Consider the following 19,883-nt stretch of genomic DNA (forward strand, 5'->3'; position numbering starts at 1 on the left):
ATGGGAAAATGTGTGGTTTCTGTTAAGTTTTCAGAAAAACTGAAGACAGTTCTGAACTCTTATTACTCTGAAAGTAAGGGAGGGTTTTGAGAGTTGGTTATCACATCTCTCTTTAGCTGATGATTTCGAGGTGCTACAATGCTATCCCTGCCAACTTAGATAAGATAAATAAACAGAGACTAGCATTAAGTCTCGCAGTGGAGAAAGGCTTAGAGAACTACGCAAGGCCTGCCTCAAATGCACAAAATCATAACAAATTGTGTTTGTAAGCTTAAATGTTAAAAAACAGCTATGTGCCTCAGAGTTCAATAAGCCCGGCTGCAAGCAGCTTCTTCAATGAAGGATGGTTCCAAGAGAAACTTTAGCTTTTGGGTTCTCACGCTAGCCTGAGCCTTGGTATCATAGCCAGCTCTTCAAGATAATGTGTCAGGCACATATTCCTGCAAGATACCATATGAGAAGTTAGCCACCTCAATGATGAAAAATGAGATTCCAACTTGAGTTGTCAACCAAGGCTCGAGAACCTAGCTTAGACCTCTAACATCAATCACATTCCTTCCCTGCTTCAGTCCAATTAAACAAATACCCACAGGTGCTTTCTGTACGGCACGTCTGCGGTCTGAACCAATCTAAGTAAGTGCCCTGTGGATGTGCGGCAAATGCACAGCAGTGGAAGTTGTTTATAGAAGACCTGCTTGAGATGGGACCCGTCATCATTCCATCACAGATAGGGAGAAGTTTTTGAGGCCCCACTCCTCCCTGAGGAGCCAAAGGCATTAATGGCTACTGGGGAGTGAGAATTATTTTCTCCCGTGGTGTAACCACTGTTGAGTTGCCCATGTTCCAGGAAATAGTCAACCACGTATGCTCACATGGGCAACCCTAATTAGACTCGTGGGTCACACACAAAGAAAGACGTTATTAAAGCAAAGGGGACATTGTTGGATAGAGGAAGAGTTCAACAGGGGGAGGGAATAAAAGAGGATAATGGAAGGATGAAATGATCAAAATACATTTTATACATATACTGTCCAGGAATAAGTTTTAAATTTAAAGAAAATATAGGTTAAAGTGCTGAAATAAACACTAACCTAGAAGATGCTTTCAGCCTCTTATCTAAGGAAGGAGATCATGACACATATTCAACAGAAGGAATACCAATCCCTGCCTTGCTGGACCCTTGTAAAGATTAAGTGAAATAATATATATGAGTCGATCTACATGGGGGTAGACATCGGGTGACATCTGGCTAAAATGGCATGGCCAGACACGATACATCTACTCTGAGTTATTTTGTCTTCCTTATCCTTTCTCATGCTACTATGAGACCAATGGCTTATTATTCCAAGTCTCAAAGAGATCCAATCACAAAGTCACAAAGTATATTTGCAAGTCATTTAGATTCTACAAAAAAAAAATTTGCAAAGAAATGGGGAGAGACATTTATAAGGGAAATGTAATAAAAATTCTCCAGTAAGCATTTCTGGACTTTTTCCAGAACATTTCAGATTCTGTCCTTCATCTCTCTCCTCACTACCACTTCCCACCTTCACACTAGACAAAATCCATTCCCTTTGTCTGAGCTCTGAGCTCTAACCCTTCTGTGTGTGTGGGGTGTCCTACTTTAAAGACTGTGGCCCCATAGAAATTACCTCTGCATTTATATTTTGTATATGCATTGTTGGCCATTGTTCTGGGGCAGTAGAAAGGTCAGGTAAAGGGCTTTTATCCAGTCAGACTTTTATCTTATGAAAATTGCTTTTAGCTCAAGGGCTCAGTTCTAGTCTGCCCGTCTCTCTGTGCTGTGTGTACCTCGGGTACTCAATGGTGCATCTATAGTCCTCAGGCTTTACCCAACTCCCTATGGCTTGACAGTATAGAATCATGGTCCCAGAGACGGAAAAGGGCACCGTCTGTATAAGGATACTCTGTTAATTCTTGCTACTTGCTCTGTATCCTTTCCTGTTCTATCTCATGGAGCCACAGATTTATACCAGTGCTGCATTAAACTCCCAGAAGCATCTCCTTCTTCCCAGCTTCATGAGCGCTGGGGCTGTATTCTGTATCTTTTTTATATGGCTAACGGTGTTTTCTTTGCATGTTGGCGCCTCTAGACACCATGCAGAAAAACATTAAACAATGAGACATCGTATTAAATGTGGTGGAATTTTGTGATTTGTATGTTCAACAGAGGAAAAATTCCTTGGCTATGACCTTAGAAGAGTCTTGGCACCTGCTGTCCTGTCTTGTTTTCTGTCAGTTTGACAAAAACCATAATCATCTGAGAGTAGGAACCTCATTTGAGAAAATACCTCCATGAGATTGGATTAGAGGCAAGCCTGGAGAGCATTTTCCTAATTAGTAATCGATTGATATGGGAGGGCTCAGTTCAATGTGGGTGGTCCCACCCTGGACCGGTTGTCCTGGGTGTTCTAGGAAAGCCAACCGAACAAGTAATAAGGAACCAGTCAGTAAGCAGCACTCTTCGTGGTCTTCACATACACTTCTGTCTCCAGGTTGCTGCCCTGTTTGAGTTCCTGCCCTGACTGCCTTTGATGACAGGATGTCATTCAGGATATGTAAGCCAAATAAACCCTCCCCCAAACCAAGTTGACCGTGGCATTTTATCACAGTAATGGTAAGCCTAACTAAGACACTGATGAGCCTTTTTCTACTCGGTTCTCAATTCTCTAGATGTTAGGGTACCAGAAAAAAAGAAGTTCAAGTGAATTCTTTCTTTCCCCCAGACCTAGGAAAGCTTATATATTCTGCCAGAATTCCAGTCTCATGCGGAAGACTCAATGAGAACACGGCATGCAATCAACTTTTTCCTCGGGAATTGTGTGAGTCAGTTTCCTGGTGTGAGAAAATGTCTGAACAAAACTACTCCAGGGAGGAAAGACAACTGGGACTCCTGAGTCCAGAAAGGTTCAGAACACCATGAATAGAAGGGTATGGTAGACCAGGCATCTGGGACGCCAGAGTACAGGCACTGTCAGCCCTCTGCTTCTTCCCATTTTATTCTGCTTGGTCCTCTGGCCCGTGTGGTGCCTCCACCCATACGCGTGGTGGGTCTTTCCATCTAGTTCACCTTCCATGGATATGGCCTTGCTAATCTTAACCCTTCTTGACCCAATCAATCTGAAAATCAAATGCATCATCACAGAGGTCACTGCAGACTTAACGCTACCTTGTTAGAAAGCAAGGGAATCTATATATCCCTCCACCTAGAACCTCCCAGCAGCTGCATCTCACCTGCTGTGAAAGTCTACTAAAACTCAACAGTGAAGAACATTCCTCCAGCTCGTCTAGAGTCTCCGAATTCCACCCCCGCTTCATGCAGCTGCTTCCCTTGGCACCTAAGCTAAGCTGGCTCTCTCTTTATAATATCAAGATGTTCCTTGTTTCCGATAATGACTATTAATAATAATATTTACATGAACAAGGCTTCAGTGTGCCAAAAGATCTCTGTGTGCTTCAGCAGCCGTCTGTGACACAAACTCAAGGCCAGCTCCAGGAGGACCCAGGATGGTCTTTAAAGAGCAACCAGCTGATACCTGGCTGACAGAGCATAGCAAAGGGGACACTTCTTGCCCAGTGGGAACTGTTAGCATACGGACTGCCAGTTGGAAGGGAGCCCTGTAAGGAATGTGCTCTGGCTAAAACCAACAAAACCAAAACTGTACTACTCAAATACGAATCTCCTATACTAAAGAAACTGGAAGTCCCCATTTGTTGCCTTTTGGCTACCAATTCCCCTCTTCTAAAAAATCACATTCTTTGGGGAAACTGAGTGAAATGGTTTCTCTACTAGAAGTACCTTGTACTCCTAGCCACGAGATCGTCAGTGACCCAAGGGAGGGGACTAGCCGATCCCTTCCTGGTGCACATGAGAATTGTGGCGATGTGGAGCTGGAGGAGAGGGACTGCTTCCGCAGTAGGGCTCTCATTTCTCCAGTAATTCCTGCACCTGCCAGGAGCTGCCCATGTCTCTGCCCCTCCATTGAGTAAGTTCCTCAGTGATTTTTGTTATGTCTCTGCCTTGATGCTTTTGTTGTGGCTGTTGTTTAAGCTTGTTGTTTCCTGTAATAGCGCATGTGTGTACACATGCACACAGAGACATTCTTGCTTTGTTTTGCCAACTTGCATCAAAAAAAAAACTCTGCTATAAGGGGTCCTAGTGTCTTTTGAAATACACATGGGAAATAGTTTTAGTCTTCTATGGTTTGAATTATATATATATACAATCCAAAATTCTGGGTACAATTTGGGGTCGCTACAGGGCTCACAGAGGACACAAGCAGAGCCAGGGTAGTATCAAAAAGTACCGCCAGCATTGATGGCTAGATGTGGTGAGTGATTTTTAACTGCAGATTATGAAACCCTTCCTTAGAATACTGCCTCCTTTAGACACATAATGAACCAAGAGAAAACAGCAGACTAATCAATTTTGAGGTTTACTTGGAGTATATGTACACTGTGACCCAGTACTACGTTACTCTGGCTTGGGACTGCAGAGACAGAGGGCTGAAGTAGCTTGAAATGCCCTGAGGTCCTTGAATGTTAAAGGCTCCCTCATGTCCTATTCATGCTCACATGATACCAAATGTCCCTTCTTTGATTGTATGTGCCTGCAGTTGTCATCCACCATGGACCAGGTAATCCCAACTACAGATCACCATGATAAAAACTGAATATAATAGAAAAGTGACCAATTTCATGTATCCCCACAGTTAACTCCCCACAACCCAAGACAAGCTATTACTGTTTCAAACGAGGACTGCTGTTCCTTCTTGAGAGGAAATTGGCAATGGAATGAAAAGTTTATTTCATTAGAAATAAACATCTTAATTGCTTCCATGACTGGATAACCCTTTGTGTTGATTTCTTAGAAGAAATAAAATATCCAACTTGAGAGACCCACAGGCAAACATTAGGTAGAGCTAGGGGGATCCTGAGGAATAGGAGGAGGAAGGATTATAGGAGCCAGAGGGGTCAAGGACACCACCAAAAAAAAAATCACACACATGCACACAGAATCAACTAAGATGGGCTCAGAGGGACTCACAAAGACTAAACAGATAGTCAGAGACCCTGCATGGGACTGACCTAAGCCCTCTGCATATATGTTACAGTTGTGTAGCTTGGTTTTCTTGTGGAACTCCTAACAGTGGGAGCAGGGGCTGTCTCTGACTCTGTTGCCTTTTCCCTTTCCTCCTACTCGGTTGCCTGGTCCAGTCTTAGGAGGAGAAGATGGGCCTAGTCTCTCTGCAACTTGATATACCAGAAATGATTGATATCCACCGAAGGCCTTTTCTGAAAAGAAATGGAAGAGGAGGAGTAGATAAGGTAGGAGGAGAGGGGAGGTTAGGGAGAGCGACCCGGAGAAAAGGAGGGAGGGGAAATTGCTATCATGCTGCAAAAACATACTATAAGTGTGTGTGTGTGTGTGTGTCATAGTATATTAAATTTCAGTATATACATAGTATACTATGTATATACTGAAATTTAGTCCTGAAATTTAAAGTTTGGGTCTGGTCTCTATTTGCCACAAGGTAGGCATAACTCAACCAATCCCGATCTATGGAGAAGATCAAACAATAACTACATGGATGTATAGAGTGTTAGGATTACAGTGCTACTATAACAAAATGCTACAGGCCATATGGTTAAAAATCACAGAGGGTACATTTTTCTGCTGGAAAGCTTTCAGTAGGTTTGGATTCTCCAAAGCCTTCATTCTGGGCTTCCAGGTGCTCACCTTCCCACATGGTCCAGTGTCCATCTGTCTGTCCACAGGGTCGAATGTTCATCTGTCTGTCTCAACCTCCTCCTTTTATATCTCTTAAAATCACATATATTTTTTAGTTTCCAGTATTAAAACTCCAGTTATCAGTTGGTCTTAAGCTATTATGAATCCATTACTTTGTTGCCTATCATTATTTTTGACTTGTTAAAGCCACACTACTAACAAAAATTTAATATTTTCATATGAAAACACTGTATATTGATATTTATTGTAATACTATTGGTGACTATATATTATCTATCTATATATATATATAAGTATATATATATATTTCATCAAAATCTATACCATAGACTTATCTATCTCCACAAAAGACTGATTTTACTCTCTTGTCTGCCATGATCATCTTTAGCTTTCGTGATAAGAATGGTTAACATAAATCTACTCTTGGCAAAGGTTTAAGTTTGTAGTGCAGAATTCTGATATATTGGAAGTTTTCTATGACAGCTCTCCTGTACTTTTTAATCTTGTGAGAACAAAGCTACATACCCTTTGATTAATGTCTCCCAACTCCCTTCTGTGGCATTTAACTGTTTGAGATTCACCACACATGGTACCATGTAGTATTTTTCTGCTTCATTTCATTTAGCATAATAGAGCCCAGTTAAGCTATGATGTCTCAAATGATGGGATCTCCTTATTTTGAAAGACTGAAAAATATTCCTTTACAGGTATAACTTTTAAAACATTCATTTATCTGCTCATAAGTATTAATAATTTTTCCGTGTCTCAGCTTTTATGATTTACTCTATGGTGAACAATGTTTCTTTAAGATCTGATTTCAATACCTGTGGATATATGCCAGAATATACCCACAGATGCGTGCATCAGAGAGTAGCTTCTGTTTTCAGGAGTTTTATTTGTTTATTTTTAATTTTATCTATAGATGTGTGGATGCATGCACAAGAGTGTATGCCCACAGAAGCCAGAAGATGGCATTGAATCACTAAAATGTCATCAAAATTATTACATTATATATTAACTATGTGGTGTTTTTCATGTGAAGATAATACTGTTTTGTTGGTAGTTTGGTATTAACACGTTAAAAATAATAATAATATAATATTAATAATATACAACAGAGAAGTAGTTGACTAATTCAGTAATAGCCTAAGACCAACTATAAATACCTGTGAGCCACCTGATGTGGGTGCTGGAAATGAACTCGGGTCCTCTACAAGAGCATTATGCATGTTTAAGCACTGAGCAATCTCTCTTTCTGAGGAATATGTATATTCTTTCCCATAATAGTTTCAATTATTTACATTTATGCCAGCAACAAACAGCCATGTTAAACTTGTATTCAAAACCCTTCTAGCAAAGTAAATCCTATAGGTGAATGACTATTAAACACCTAAATGATAATTGTACCAATAGTTTCTAAATACTTTTTTTAAAAGTAGAAGCTAGAATGTTTCTAGTATTTTTATGAGGCCAACATCCTAATAGCAAACAAACATATTGTAAGAAAAAGAAGATTACAGTCTAGTAAGCTGCATGAACATAGATACAAAAAAATCCTTAACAAAATTTTAGCAACCCACATTCTCAGCACACTAAAATGATCCAACACCATGATCAAGTGAAATTTATTCATAGAATGCAGTCTGCCACAAGCAAATAAATTGATAAGATGTACCAAATAGCAGGATAAAAGAATTACATTATCTCAATGGATAGGATACATTTGAAAGAACTCAATAATCTTTTGTGGGAAAGTGGGTATAATTACTTAGGCAGAGAAGGAACATTCCTCAGCACAACAGACTGGGGTATAGCTCAGTGGCTGAGTGCTTGCCTAAGGTATAGGATGTCCTTAGTTTGGTCCCAGCCGACTACTAACTAATATCACACTCAGTTGTGAAAGTTTCCACTTTAAGACATACAATACATCTTCTGTGTCTACCGTATGCCACCTCAGTTCAACACAGCACTGGAAGGGAGTGCTAGCCAATCAGGACTTCCAAAGACAACTAGGCAAGAAAAGGGTATCCAAATCAGAAAGACAGGAGTAGAGTAATCTCTGATTATAGATGGCATAATATTACATATTGAAAACTCTTTCAACTGCTGAAATATGAGCTCCAGGGGATACAATTCAGTGCCTATCAGCTAACATGGAAAACATATAAAATGAATCCATGTTGTATTTTCTAAGGAGCTTTCTGCTTCCTCAGTGCAAGTCCTTCTGTTATGTGTGCTGTCTTTCACACTTGCTCACCGTGGCTGGCCTAGCAAAATACTTCCAACTAGGCAGGTTAAAATAGCAGCAAATAACAGTATATACTGCTTCTAGGAGCCATTAGTCAAGCACTGTCCCAGGCACTTCGAGGCTCCAGGATGGCTGCCCACCTCTTATGTCTTTTACAAGGTTTTTTTTTTTTTTCACACACACATATCTCTGTTCTGACTGCAATCTGTATCCAATGTGACCTAATCATCAATAATGATATTTTCCATAACCCAACTTCTAAATAAGGTCACTTTCTGAAGTACTAGACACTACAAATTCATTATATGCATGTTAGAAACAGCATAGTTCAACTCTTACTACCATCTGAGGTAATTGATTGTGATAGACTATAACTAAGGAAACTCCACCTATATTATTATCCTGTGAAGCAGGATATTATGAAGTTCACCTGCTCATTACCTGGTCACACCAAAAACAAAAACAAGGAAAATTAAATTTATCACTCATGAGTAAAGAAAGTTCAAAGCCCTTCGCCAAAATTTTTCCACATAGCTGAAGAATCTCCAGTAAATAGTGAAAATCCTCCCTCCTGCTGCATTCATTTACTGTAATGAACAGTATTGGATATATATATACATACATATGTATGTATATATATGATAAGATAAAAAGGGAAATTATTGAATCTACTTTTGGAAAGCAACTACTAGTTTTAAATGTTTTACATTGGATTGGACTTTTGTATATGGTTTAAAAATTTTGTTTGAGATTAATTTTGTTAAAACATATTGTACATATGTTTCTAATCTTGTTTAAGGTATTGTACCTATAAAACTCATTTTAAAATGTAATGTAAATTTTAAGTCCTTGAAAATTATTATTACCAATTATTTAGGATAATAAGGAAATGCAGGTTAGTAGTTAATCACCTAGTATGATCAAACCTGTAATTACATTAGGTATGTTTTCAAGAAAACAAAGATATATTTTAGATAGGCCATCTTCAAACACTTCAGAGATCTACAGAATATGGCATTTAAAATATTTTAATAATATAGGCTCATTTTTTATGACAATGAAACATGTATACACCAATATACTTAAAAGAAGATAATGGGCATTGAAGAAACTCCACATGGAGTTTTCTTTGTGGCAAAAGTGAGTCAGTGGGCAATAAAATGTCCTTGCCTTGATGTCTGACAGCATGATGTCCTGATTGAACAAGCTGAACACAAAAGAGAGTGACTTACAAACATTGTCAACACAAGGGTGGAAAATCCTTCATAATATCCTGCTTCACAGAAATGTCTGTCAGATATGCTAGGCCTGTAGGCTGAAGATGGATACCCCAATGTTGCAGAGGAACTTTGGATGACTGTTCAGGGAGCCAGCTGTTTCTGTCATTTCTCAAAATTTTTGGAAGTTGCTTACTTGCACTTCATGTTAATTCAGTTAATATTATTTCCTTCTTGGGCCTCTGAGGGAGTTGAAGACGAGATAGTTATAGTTATATTTTTTCTTGAATACCAGATACATAAAGCAAGATATAGAAAGTAAATCAGGTACAAGACTTTGGACTCACCAAGATAGGATAGATATGGAGTATTTTCTCTAAATTTGTCAAATGCAAATAGGTTAGACACATTGTTGATGTACTTGTTGCCTGTATATATTACTTATAGTTATTGCACTTGCTACATATAGATTTTCTTATACTAATTATAGCCTTCTTTTTTATTTTAGACAAAAAGAGGAACTACAGTGATATTTTATGTTTTAATAAATAAAGCTAGCCTAAAGACCAGAAGGGCAAAGCTAAGACACTAGAAGTCAGGCAATGATAGTACATACTTTTTTTAATCTCAGGATTTGGGAAACAGAGGCAGATGGATCTCTGTGAATTCAAGGCCACCCTAGGATACACAAGATCAATGTAAAAACAAACTCAGGTGGTGGTGCCTCACACCTTTAATCCCAGTACTAGGGAGTCATACATCTTTAATCCCAGCACGAGAGGGCATATAAAATTGGAGGAGAGAAAGGCTCAGTCTGTTTAGTCTGCTTAGTCTGTAATCACCCATTCTTGGTAGAGGTAAGACTTCCCTAGTGGCTAGTGGCATGGTTGCTTTGCTTTTCTGGTTTTCAGGTTGATCCCAATTTCTGCTTATGCGTTTGTATTATATGTGCTATACAGTATTTTGTTCATCTGAGATATTCTGTGAATTTTTGTCATTGATCACTGACAACCTATTGCCTTCTGCCAGGTCTGGAGAATCTTCAGCCATTATAGAAATCAAATTAAATGCAATTGAGTTTCTTTTTCAGTGATCCTAGAATGTTGTCTTATACAGCACATATTAAGACATACCTTTTACGAACATATATGAGGTATTTAGATTTCCATCCCCTATTTTAAATACTCTGAAAAGCAAAAAAGGTGTGTTTGAATTAGTTCTCATTTGGATGGAATTTCCTCATTTTAAGAAAAAATAATAATAACCATATGTTAATGTTGATGGAGGAAGGTCATTGGTTAATAAAGCAACTGCCTTGGCCCATTTAATAGGCCAGCCCTTAGGTGGGTGGAGTAGACAGAATAGAATGCTGGGAAGAAGGGAAGTGAGGTCAGAGATGCCATGCCGCTGCTCTCCAGGACAGACACGATGAAACAAGCTGCCAGGTCAGACATGCTGAATCTTTCCCAGTAAGACTGATGCTACATAGATTACTAAATATGGGTTAGGCAAGATAAGTCACCACCTCGTGGTGCTACACACATTAATAGAAATGAGCAAAACAGTGTTTATATGAATACAGTTTTTGTATTGTTATTTCGGGTGTAAAGCTATCCATGCAGGAGCAGGGCAGGACGAAAAGCAGGCCTGCCTGCAGCTCCTTCAACATAATGTCATCAATGACTCTTTGTAATGGCTATTTATTAAGTATGCTATAAAACATATATTTGTTGTTATTGTTAAAAACCAGTCTCTGCCAAAGAACCCTCAACTTTGTCTTCTACATCAGGCCTAGTACATTGCCTAAAGATCTCTGCTGAGAAAAAGAAAAGAAAACATATAAGCAAATAGTGTGAACCTAATAAGGAGTAGAAAATATACAGTCTACTACTACCCAGAGATAATCAGAGATGCTTCTGCAATAGATGGAAACAGAGCTGGAAAGAGACTAACAAAGGCAGGGAAAGCAACTGTCAAGGTAGGACTATAATTCACACACCCTACATAAATGTTAAAGAAAAAAGAAGGCAATAGAAATTACCAGAAATAGAACAACAATCCCAAGTACCTATTTTAAAAATGTGTGGAAATCTAGGGTGATAACTTAGTTAATCAAGCACTTGGGTTGTAAGTATGAAAACCTAAAGTAATCTTCCACATAAAAACAAAAGAGCCAAGATGTGGTGTGTGTGCTTACAAGCACAGCACTGATGACTCTGGATGGCCTATTTGTAAAGCTCCAAGGTGGGGAAAGTTTCCCTCCAATTGAAGTGGATGGGGCTTAAAACCACATGTCCTACACACATCCATAAACACACACACACTAGCCTGCACACATACACACACAATAACTTAACAAATTGTTGAGCAAAATCAACTTAGACAATTGCACCCTACATATTTAACTTTTAGCCTGTATTTAAGGAGAGATACATGTATATTCATTGCATTTGTAAATATAACGCACAGATGCAGGAAACTGTAATGCTGGCTGGTAACAAACCTTGGCCATGGTCTCTGCATGCCAGCTAGAGAGAAAGGAAGCAGTCCAGAGGAAATACCACATGGGAAGAACATGAACATAATTGTGATTCACGTGTCACACAGACTTGATGAACTTTGTCTTATGATAAAAATCAGAAACAGTTTCCTAGATCCAGATGGCAGCCCAAAGACTATGTGACATTAGTTAGGGTGATGGTTCATAACACTTGTCAACTTAGCATGATCTAGAATCACCTAGATGAACGTCAAAGAATATCTGTGAGGGGTTTCCTAGATTAGGCTTACATGACGGAGAAGACCCACATTAAATGTGTGCAGTGTTGCTCCACGGACTGGGATCCTGGGTTGCAAACAAAGGGAAAAATGGCAGGGATGGCTCCAGCATTCATCTCTCACTGCTTGCAGGCTGCAGATGCAAAGTGCCCAGCTGATTCAGGCTCCTTCTGCCATGGCTTTCCTACCGTGATTGACTATAACCTCAAAGCATAAGTTATAATAAGCTCTTCCTTCCTTAAGTAGCATTTGTCAGGTACTTTGTCATAGTAACAAAAAGAGAAACCGGTGCGGGAAGGCAATACATTGGCCTTCCAACATTCCCCAACGTAGCAAAACTCAGATAATTCTCACTAGTGTTTGCCTCAGCACACTTTCGTACATGACCACATAATCTATAGGGTGATGGTGGAAAAGATTAAAGCAATCAAATCCAAGACATCGTTTAATGAGAAGTCCCTTCTTAGCATGGAGTATTAGACCTTTCCGCTTTTATCTAAATTTAATTTGGCTTCTCTCAGGCTTACAACATGTCTTTTCTTTTATCTACAAAGTTTGTACACCATGTCTCCATGCTAAGATTGCTGCAGCACTAGCGCATGTTTTTGGACAGACATGAAATGCTTCTCTCACGGTGATGTCAACTTTGAAAAGATCAAATGAGTTATGGGGATGGTATCTTCACTTTCAGTCCCATACTACAACATGCCTGGTGCTGGTCTCAGATTCTTTTCCCAAGTGTGCTTTGGATGAAACCAATTTCCAAGAAAATGATGCTTTGAAAACATCTAATTATCATTGCAGTGCGTCACAGTAAAATAAGATCAAACAAAAAGATTCTCGATCAGTTTTGCAATGGCAACAGGAAGCAAAACAAAACCAACAAACAGATCGATCTGTGCATAGAAAAGACATGAAAATAATAATCAAGCCACAGGAAGTACCTCATTTTAATGATTTTTCTCACATGCACACTCATTCCTGGAGTGTAGCCCGTTAGATAAGAGCTTTCTTTATTGCAGAAAAAACAAGAGGTGGTTAAGCCCTTCAAGAACAAAAATTGCAGAACTTAAAATATTTTTGCAGCATTTACTCCCAAGAATGATGAAGATGGCAGAGCTATGAATGCCAATTGGGGAAGTGAATTAGAGAACTGATTTCTTCCCCTACCAAAGAGGAGGGGGCAGATTACTTGCATTACAGTTGGAGTGTACCTTCCAAGTGGCTCAGCAATTCCAATTTCCCCCTCCCCCCAGGCTCTGACCAAGAGTGCACTGGCCAAAGTGCACTGGACCAGCAGGGTCCAGGAAAAGATACAACAGAGTGCCAATACACTATAGTGCTCCTATAGGCTGAGTCTCTGGGTGCCTAAGACATAGAGATCACATGGTTAATTGTAGTACTGAGTAAACACAGAGGGATTGACCCACCTAGGGTTTTACACCAAGTCCAAAGGCAACAGCTATAAAAGTTCTTGGGTCTCCTACCCTTTATGTCATTGCCCATCAAGGAAAACCGTATGTAACTCCCTTTCTAATAGATGTATTGTAGCAGATTCATACAGAGGGAATAGAGCCTACTCTGCCTTCCCTGTGGTCATCATTATTAATAACACCTTGTATAGAGAGCAACAACTCAGTAAGAATGTGCTGAATAAATGGAGCAGTCACTGGGTAGCAGGCCAGTAGGATTTTTTATTTAAAAAAAAAAGTCAAAATAACACCCAGATGGCCTGTTAAAAAAGGCATAGATTTCATACAGCCATATTAAGAAAAATACCTCATTTCTTTCTCAAAAGAACTTTTGGACCAGGGAGGGGCAGGGAAGAGTGGGATAATTAGCAAATGTATCTTCTTCCCCACCTGTTAGCCACACCAACACTAGACTATCTCGCCTCATTGTACAGGCAGTTTGGAATTCCAAGAGACAGAAGGAACAAAGAGATGAGCTACAAAGGAAGCAGGGGAATGTTTTAAAAAGAGAGAGTGGAAGCTAAAAAGGAAGGAAGAAATACCAACTGAACACCGCATAGCACAATGAAATAAAACTAGACACAAGCTTTCATATCAAGGCTGTACATACGAGGTCTGCTCTTTTTTGAAGGGAAACGAAGCAGCAATGGGTCTGGGAAGAGGGGAGGGGAGGGAGGAAAGAGGAATGGCAGAAAGAGAAAGTTTATCAGCCAGTGTTTATGAAAGCAACATTGAAAGTGCTTAAAATTCACAGACTGTGTTTATGATGTTATAGTTCTCTAAAGACTTGCAGGATTAATCCTTCTTTTGAGCTCTTAGGAGGAGTGCTCCTTTAGAATTAGGGCACTATCCAAGAGAGTCACAGAGTGAACTGAGTTTGCAGGTTGCCATTTAAGGGCCTTTTCTCCATCCTTCCTCTCCCAAAGCCGCTGACCTGACTCAAGGCTCCCTATGGTGTGAGTAAAGCGAAGACTAATGAAGGATCATGGGGTTCAGACCTAGGTCCTCTTTATTTTATTTCAACCTCAATAATGAACAGTTGAGAAGACCACTAGTAGCAATATTACCAAGAATTTTTCTGGGTTTTTAGGCAGTATTTTAAATCTGCATTGAGACTCAGGGAGATCATCACCTCTCCATGATGCTATACCATTTGACTCCTATTTTGAGCAGTAAATAACATTTCAGAGAATAAGCACAGATACTCCTTCTAAAAATCAACCTCAATTCAGTTTCAGATAAATCCTATAGGGAGATCTCAAAGACCATAGCACAAGTCTGGTCTGATTTCCTCCCTCAGTCTACTGTTCTGTTTTGAAGAAAGAAATGTCCCAATCTAATAGTTAGATTTAGCTGTCAACTTGAAATGGCCTAAAACTATCTCAGAAGACTCTCACTGAAGTATTGTCGATATTAGGTTGTCCATCATTTGATGAAAAAAGACCCAACCTCACTGTGGGCAGCATCACTCCATAGGCATGGGTTCCTGAGCCATGCAAGACTGGGGGAAGGGAGCCGAGCATAAGCAAGCAAACTTGAGAACATGACTGCTTTGGTTTCTCGTTGCTCTTGGTTGAGCATATGGCGTGACTGGCTTCTTGTAGTCTCTGTCTTGACTTCCCCGCAGTGATGGGCTGTAACCTGGAATGGTGAGCTGAGATCAACCCTTTCTTCCTTGAGTTGCTTTTAGCCAGGGCATTTTATCACAACAACAGAAATGAATCTTGAACATCATCTGAAGTTCCCGCATGTAGTTTGCCTTGCAAAACCCTCATCCGTCTGTGCGGACAGCATCTCCGCCTCAGGGTACATCCTGGGCAGCACACGTTTCACTTGAACTGTTTCTGTAAGCGTCTCTGACAGAGCAGAGTGATTATGTTACTGTAATCCTATTACATTTTGAGCAGCTTCCACTCGACACTAGTTTATACCTCAATCCAGCCATACATCTCACTGAACATACACATAACAACTGTGATAATGTTATACATATAGAACAACATAAACCTTGGGTTCTGACTCCAGAGTAAAGAAGAGTGGAGATGTGGCGGCTGGGTGAAAGTAAGGAAAGGGGGAGAAGAGAGGCGATGCTGAGGGTATATACAAGGTGCGTTCAGACAAACGTGCTTTCTATATGAACCTCTAATTCTCCCCTTAATGGCATTTCCCTGCCACACATATGAGCGTTTTTACCTGCCCTACGGCATTTTCCAGTGACCCCTCTAGTCATTCTCCCTGAATTCAAACGTGTAGGCAATCCAACCATTTTCTTTTCTCAAACCTCTGCCCTTGGCCTATGGCAATTGGATTTTTTTTCTGTATTTCCCCAGAGGCTCGAATGACCAATATCACTTGTGATGTGGCTTTTGAAAAGTCACTTGGAATGTTTTAGGCCTTTGATCCTGTGTGACCACGTGGCAATGCTAAGCATTGTGGGTCAATTCCATCTGCAAACTGTCCACCACATTTACTTCTGTGATGCTGACTGTCCCCATTCCAGTCCCAGCATCCTACTCTCTGTTCCGTGGACACCTTCTAAGTGCAGCTCCCCTAGACTTCCCATAGATTTAGATTCACCAGGTCTCTTCCCCATATTTCACACATATTTCTATGGAAATCATAATCCAGGTTTCAACTTCAGCCTAGCTGAGCACTTTTTGGAGTTGCTACTAAATGTACATCTATGCTCAGCCTAGGGAAAGAAAGAGCTTCAAGTGCATTATAATATTGTACCTGTCTTCTCAACCACATAGGACAAAGCTCACCAAAGAACCCAAGTTCAAGGTCAACCATTAAAGCAACACTAGTATAAAGGGATTTCTGTCTATTGGGCTGTCAGATAACATGCATATACAAAGAGACAATGTCAGGCATCATACTCATATACACAGTGTATCAGACAGAGACCAGGCCCGTGGGATCCAGGATGAGGAAGGTGATCAGCTACTGCAGACTTTGGGTAGGAGCAAGGACTGCGGTCATGACTTCAACACCCATCAAAAAGCATGGCTGGAAGTACCGGTTGAAGATATTTTGGATTCCTACCTAAAACCAGGGGAAATATGAGACCCATGCCTCAGCCATGAAACAGCTGGAGTCTGCAGCTGCTTTTAAGAGGCTAAGGGCTCAGAAATTTGGGCAGGCCATTAGCATTATGCTCCTCTGAGGTTCTAAGTATAGAGTTTTACATTTACCCTCATTAAATTTTATCTTTGTGGTGTCTGCCTAGAATCCCGAATGTCAAAATAATTTTGAGTCTCAGTTCTTGCATCTGCCATATTAGTTCACTTTGTTGCTCGGCTAGTATCATCTGCAAATGATGTGGCCTTCTAGTTTCCTTAGCCAAGCAATTGGTCAGATGTTGTCGGGAGCCAAGGACCAAGCCACTCATCTCTCTTCAGTATTTCCTCCAACCAGAGTCAGCCTATTGATCAACAGTTCCTTTGGAAATATTCAACCAGCCACATAGTTTCACCTGACTGTCCTCACACTCAGTTAACATCGCCTCACTCTGTCTGCCAGGCATCATTTGTATTTGGAAAATCTCTGTTGAAATCAAAGCAGGCTGTTCTAAAGATTTCCCCACTGTTTCCCGCTCCACTGATAGAGGGGCATGAAGAAATGAAAAAGGACTATTCTGATTCTGGCGTGACTTCTCCTAATGACTCAGTGCTTCCCCTTCTCCCTGCTCACAGCCATCTGTTTAATAATCTATTTTAGAAGCTTTCCCTAGACAGAAACCTGATTTCTCAATGTGCAATTTGCAGAATTCCTTTTTCAAAACTGGGAAAGTGTGTGCTCACCACCAGCCACCTGGCCGTGCTTTCAACTCTCTGAGGTCAAATGGGCCAACCATTCTTGAAGAGGAACACTGAACTCCCCAAGGAGTTTATTCTCTTTACTTCTTGTCGAGTAAAGCTAACAGAAAGTTCTAAATACTTTATTGTTTTCTTTTTATTGTTTTTATAAGCTATATATTTTTCTCATTCCCCTCCCTTCCTCCCCACTTCTCTTCTACACTCTCCTAGGATTGCCAAGCTCCCAATTTACTCAGGAGATCTTTTCTTTTGTTCTTTCCATGTAGATTAGATCCATATATGTCTCTCTTAGGATCCTCTTTGTTGTCTAGGTTCTCTGGGATTGTGAATTGTGGGCTCGTTTTTCTTTGCTTCATGTCTAAAAGCCACTCATGAGTGAGTATATATTATATTTGTCTTTCTGGGTCTGTATTACTTCAATTAATATGATGTTTTCTAGATCCATAAATTTTCCTGAAAATTTCAAGATGTCACCTTTTTTTCCCCACCGTATAGTATGCCATTGTGCAAATGTACCACATTTTCTTTATCCATTCTTCAATTGAGGAGCAACTAGGTTGTTTCCAGGTTTTGGCTATTACAAATAATGCTGCTATGAACATAGTTAGGCACATGTCCTTGTGGTATGACTGAGCATCCTTTGGGTATATATACAAAAGTGGTATTGCTGGCTCTTGAGAAAGGTTGATTCCTGATTTTCTGAGAAATTGCCATACTGATTTCCAAAGTGGCTGTACAAGCTTGTACTCCCATCAGCAATGGAGGAATGTTCCCCTTACTCCACATCCATTCCAGCACAAAGTATCATGAGTGTTTTTGATCTTGGCCATTCTGACAAATGTAAGGGGGAATCTCAGAGTTGTTTTGATTTGCATTTCTCTGATGGCTAAAGATGTTGAACATTTCTTTAAGTGTTTTTCAGCCATTTGAGATTCATCTGTTGAGGGTTCTCTGCTTAGGTCTGTACCCCATTTTTAATTGGATTATTTGTTCTTTTGATGACCAGTTTTTTAAGTTCTTTGTATATTTTGGAAATCAGTCCTCTGTCCAGTGTGGGATTGGTGAAGGTCTTTCCCCATTCTGTAGGCTGCCATTTTGTCTTGTTGACCATGTCCTTTGCTTTACAAAAGCTTCATTTTTATATTTCCCACCTCATTTGATGGAGAAATTAAAGGTAAAAAGTCAGCTTCATTACCATTCTTGCTGGAGACAACAGACACAATTTTTTTCTCTGTTGACACCAGTTATAATCTCATTATCTTCCCCCAAGAATTTGGACTCTTTTCAACCCTTTCAATCAACACATCAAATATTCACCCTCCATCTTATTCAGTTACTCAGACCCTAGCAGCTTCTGGACTTTCATCTCCTGATGATGTACCACATGGTCTGCTTGCTCTATCAACCTCTAATGGACATTCTTTTAACTATGATTTTTATCTAAGGATTTCTATGAAGTCATATCAATCTACAGTCATCAGCTCTTCAGGATGTCACAAATCCTATTCAGAGATCATCTTCCTCCCACAGCAGCAATATAGTATTACAGATGTAATACCCAGGACCTTAGCCAACCTTCTTGGGTCTCCCATCATCCAAAGGCAGTGGTAGTCATGTCAGACTACCCAGCTTATTTGTGCTACGTAGTCTCATACCATGCCAAAGATGTTCTTCCATAGTAAGGGGCAACTCTTTGATTTCAACTCAGTCCCTTCCTCTATGGTCTCCCCTCCAACTTTTTGAGTTTCAACCAAGTCCCACTACCTAACTACTCTATTTGCTGGTGGTTCTGCTCATTATAAGCCATTAGTCTGAAGAGAGAGGACCACTTCTGGAGCAAGGAAAAAAAAATGACTCTATGTCTGATGTTGAATTAAGACCTCTGCCCACTTGCTCTAACTCAAACTGAGTGTTTGGCTCTCTGGTATATTGTGATTTCAAGCAAAGTTCCTTGACAATCTCTTGATCAAGCCCCCACACTCATTCAGCATCCTTACCCATGCCTGTTCTTCTAAGCCTATGCACGTAATGGATTCACTTTCTCTTGACAATCAATAGGAAATTCCAATGCCTACATAAAAATAATGATTCACAGGAATGATTATAAAAGACAATAAAAGGATATGGTCAGAGCTAATGGTGAATGGGACCCAAAACCCCAGAGAGATGGGAAGAGCAACCTTAGACATACTGGCCTCAACAGCAATGGCCCAAAAGGAGGCAGGGAGCTTAGAGCTAATATAACCATCATGAGCCAGCAGCAGGGCTATTTATGAAATTCCAGACACTATCCCCAAACTCTGTGCCGCTAACTCGCTCTTAAGCTAATAAGCTATGAGCCAAATTTTCAGTCATCCTGTCTGTCAAGCCTGCATCTCTCTATTAGCGCGGACTAAGGCTGAGTGCAGCAAGGCAGAAGCTGAGGGAGTCTCTGATCCTATATGCTTAGTGTTGCACTTTTGCTTACACAGAACCAGAAACCATTTAAGGCTGTCTGCTTTGAGGAGTATCTTCAAATTCAAAGTGATAAAAAAGAAAGGTATATGGTTCAACTTTTGGTTTTGTCTAACCTCCCCT

This window comes from Alexandromys fortis, unplaced genomic scaffold (assembly GCF_014885135.2).
Source record: "Alexandromys fortis isolate MF-2015 unplaced genomic scaffold, M_Fortis_MF-2015_v1.1 scaffold_40, whole genome shotgun sequence".
NCBI lineage: Eukaryota > Metazoa > Chordata > Mammalia > Rodentia > Cricetidae > Alexandromys > Alexandromys fortis.